Source organism: Pristis pectinata, chromosome 42 (assembly GCF_009764475.1).
Source record: "Pristis pectinata isolate sPriPec2 chromosome 42, sPriPec2.1.pri, whole genome shotgun sequence".
NCBI classification, from domain to species: domain Eukaryota; kingdom Metazoa; phylum Chordata; class Chondrichthyes; order Rhinopristiformes; family Pristidae; genus Pristis; species Pristis pectinata.
The window spans coordinates 1,227,667-1,232,179 of record NC_067445.1 but is presented as its reverse complement, the minus strand read 5'-3'; positions in this window follow the sequence as shown (position 1 = coordinate 1,232,179).

Below are 4,513 nucleotides of genomic sequence, written 5' to 3'. Positions count from 1 at the left end.
TACGTGCTCAGACTGATGGTTTGAGATGTGTCCATTTTAACTCAAGGAGTATTGTAAACAAAGCGGATGAGATGGAGCGTTGATCAGTACCTGGAGATATGATGTGGTGGCCATTACAGAGACTTGGATGGCTCAGGGACAGGAATGCTTACTTGAACTGCCGGGTTTTAAACGTTTCTGGAAGGTCAAGGAGGGAGGCAAAAGATTGGGGGTGTGGCACTGTTGATCAGATATAGTGTCACGGTTGCAGAAAAGTTGGACGTCATGGATGGATTGTCCTCCGAGTCTCTGTGGGTGGCGGTTGGGAACAGGAACGGATCAATAACTTAACTGGGTGTTTTCAATTGGCCGCCTAATAGTAACAGGGATATCGAGAAGCAGATGGGGAAACAGATCTTCGAGAGGTGTAATAATAGCAGAGTTGTCGTGATCGGAGATCTTAATTTCCCAAATATCGATTGGCATCTCCCTAGAACAGGGGTTGAGACGGGGTGGAGTTTGTTGGGTGTGTAGAGGAAGGTTACTTGACACAATAAGTAGGTAAGCCTACAAGAGGAGAGACTGTACTTGATTTGGCATTGGGCAATGAAGCTGGTAAGGCGTCAGATCGCTTAGTGGGAGAGCATTTTGGAGATAGTGATCATAATTCTATCTCCTTTACAATAGCATTGGAGAGAGATCGGAATAGACAAGTTAGTGAAACGTTGAATTGTAGTAAGGGGAATTATGAGGCTCTCAGGCAGGAAATTGGAAGCTTGAATTGGGAAGATATGTTCTCAGGGGAAAGTATGGAATAAATGTGGCAATTGTTCAGGGGAAATTTGTATGGAGTTCTGTTTAGGTACGTTGCAATGAGACAGGGATGTTATAATAGAGAACAGGAACCGTGGTGTACAAAGGCGGTAACATATCTGGTCAGAATGACAAGAAAATCTTACAGAAGGTTCAGGGAGCAAGGTAATGTTAGAGATCTGGAAGAGTATAAGGCTAACAGTAGGATCTTAAAAGGAAATTAGGTGATTCAGAAGGGGCCATCAGAAGGCCTTGGAGAGCAGGATTAAGGAAAACCCCAAGTCATTCTACAAGTATGTGAAGAGCAAGAGGATAAGACGCGAAAGAATAGGACCTGTCAAGTGTAATAGTGGGAGAGTGTGTATGGATCCGGAAGAAATAGCAGAGGTACTTATGAATACTTTACTTCAGTATTCACCGTGGTAAAGGATCTTGGTGATTGTAGCGATGACTTGCAGCAGACTGAAAAGCTTGAGCATGTAGATATTAAGAAAGAGGATGTGCTGGAGCTTTTGGAAAACATCAAGTTGGATAAGTCGCCGAGACAGGATGGGATGTACCCCAGGCTACTGTGGAGGACGAGGGAGGAGGTTTCTAAGCCTCTGGCGATGACCTTTGTATGATCAATGAAGACGGGAGAAGTTCCGGGGGATTGTAGGGTTGCGGATGTTGTTGCTATTTTTTCAAGAAATGGAGTAGAAATAGCCCAAACAATTAGAGACCAGTGAGTATTACTTCATTGGTTGGTACGTTGATGGAGAAGGTCCTTACAGGCAGGATTTATGAACATTTGGAGAGGTGTAATATGATTAGGAGTAGTCAGCATGGCTTTGTCAAGGGCAGGTCCTGTCTTACGAGCCTGATTGAATGTTTTGAGGATGTGACTAAACACATTGATGAAGGAAGAACAGAAGATGTAGTGTCTCTGGATTTCAGAAAGGCGTTTTATAAGGTATCCCATGCAAGGCTCATCGAGAAATTAAGGAGGCATGGGATCCAAATGGACTTTGCTCTGTCGATCCAGAACTGGCTTGCCCACAGAAGGCAAAGAGTGGTTGTTGACGGGTCATATTCTTCATGGAGGTCGGTGACCAGTGGTGTGCCTCATGGATCTGTTCTGGGACCCTCGTTATTCATGATTTTTATAAATTACCTGGATGATGAAGTGGAAGGATGAGTTAGTAAGTTTACTGGTTGGAGGTGTTGTGGATAGCGTGGAGGGCAGTCAGAAGTTATAGCGGGACATTGATAGGATTCAAAACTGGGCTGAGAATTGGCAAATGTAGTTAAACCCAGATAAGTGTGAAGTGGTTCACTTTGGTAGGTCAAATATGATGGCAGAATGTAGTATTAATTATAAGACTCTTGGCATTGTGGACGATCAGCGAGAATTTGGGATCCGAGTCCATAGTACGCTCAAAGAAGCTGCTTTGTGGTTAAGAAGGCATACGGTGTATCATCAATCGTGGAATTGAATTTCGAAGCCGAGAGGTAATGTTGCAGCTATATCGGACTCTGGTCAGACCGCACTTGGAGTACTGTGCTCAGTTCTGGTCGCCCCACTACAGGAAGGACGTGGAAGCCACAGAAAGGGTGCAGAGGAGATTTACAAGGATGTTGCCTGGATTGGGGAGCATGCCCTATGAAAACAGTTTGAGTGATTTAGGCCTTTTCTCCCTGGAGCGACGGAGGATGAGGGATGACCTGATAGATGTGTATAGAATGATGAGAGGGATTGATCGTGTGGATAGTCAGAGGCTTTTTTCCAGGGCTAAAATGGTTGCCACATGAGGACAGAGGTTTAAGGTGCTGGGTAGTAGGTATGGAGGAGATTCAGGGGTAAGTCTTTTACTCAGAGAGTGGTGAGTGCGTGGAATGCGCTGCCAGAAACTGTGGTGGAGGCGGATAAGATAGGGTCTTTTAAGAGACTTTTAGATAGGTACATGTAGCTTAGAAAAATAGAGGGCCATGGGTAAGCCTAGTAATTGCTATGGTAGGGACATCTTCGGCAAAACCTTTTGGGCCGAAGGGCCTGAATTGTGCTGTAGGGTTTCTATGTTTCTATGTTTCTATTTCCGATTTTCAGTATCCAGAGTTTTTTTTGTAATTTCCCTACTGGTCAGTTGGAGTGATGCTCCGTCTCCAGAAATGGAACACTTTACCAGTTTTCCGGTCCCATTTGTACACTGTGGTGCTGCTTGCGCTGATGTGTTTCCAGCTTAAATAAATTTCAGACTGTGGTTCAGGGAGATGGTGACCTGTTATTGCCGGGACTGAGCACATTTCAATCCCTGACAAGGTTCAGTCCGAATATGAGATCAGATCTGTGTATTAGGGTGTGGACTTGGGTTACGGACGAGGCGCTAGTGCGTTTCTGTTCCCCATCACTTGCTGTTCTGTGACGGGAACCTCTGCGGTTCCAGAGCCTTCACACCAGCAGACTGAAGAGGGCTGTGGAACCGCTGCTCCGTTGTGAGTTACGGTGCTACCAAAATGGTGTGTGGTGAGGGATCACTGATCTATGACCCAATGTTGGTGGAGAAAAGCAGCACCTGTTCCATTTGGGAATGGGTCTGTGTGCTGTGGGACACTGAGCCTGGCAGTGACGATCCTAGGTAATGCCCTCTGGTGTCAGAGGGCTGCAAGAATAGGTTGCTGGAAAGAGAACCGAATGTATTGGTGTGGTGTAAGTTGTATATCACAAAGAGGAATGTGGGGTCAGAGGTAAACTTCCCATAGTAACTCATTTTGCCTGAGAATCGATGTTGACTCCTCTGCACGCCCCAGACGTGCCGACTTCGTTCACTGGCAACTTCTACATTCCTCACTCTATTTGCTTTACTGCGAATGTACAGTGTTGTAGCTGGTCTGAGATCTGTTGATTTTTGCTCTTGGTCATTCGTTCAATGTCCGTTAGTTGTTGCTCAAACTCATTGCTGACCTCGGTGTCAAACTCTGAATTCCTCTTCTCCATGGGCGGCGCAGTGGCTCGGCTGCTGGAGTTTCTGCCTCATTGTTCAAGCGGCCAGGGATTGATGTTGACCTTTGGTGCTGTCTGTGTTGAAGTTACACATTATCCCTGTCAGCTTGTTGGTTTTCTCCGACTGCACCGGCTTCCACTCCCATCAAAAAAAAATGTGCGAGGTAGTTGTTTACTTCGCTGCTGTAAGTTACACAGATTGTGTCGATGAATTATCGAATCTGGGGAGAACTGATGTGAATGTTGGACGAAAACTCTGGTATGTAAACCCATGACGTTGTTCTGTTTGAACGTAAATCATTCTGTCAAATGGATTGTGTGTGCATAGATCTTCAAAGGTGGTAGGGAATGTCAGTCAGGCATCTGAAATGCAGACAGGTGCATTACCCTGTTATTCCAGAGCCACGATATTATGTGTGAAGCGGTTGCCACACGATTTTGGTCACAGTTTGAGCATCGCGGCAAAATATCGTCTCCAAATTACAGCAATGATGTGATTTGACCGGAGAGACAGCAGTGGATAATTACGTACCTGTTCTTCCACGTGGAACATGGGAGGAATGAGAAGTTATTGGAGACAGTGGCTATATTTTCGATGGCACGGATAGTGAGGGGAGTCTTAATGACGACCAGATAATCAACGTTAGCCTAGATACAGAATTAATGCAGCATTTCCCTTTTCAGAGGGTGAAAAATCAAGGGAAGAATTTGCAGAAAGACCAGAGAGGAGGGAAGGAAATG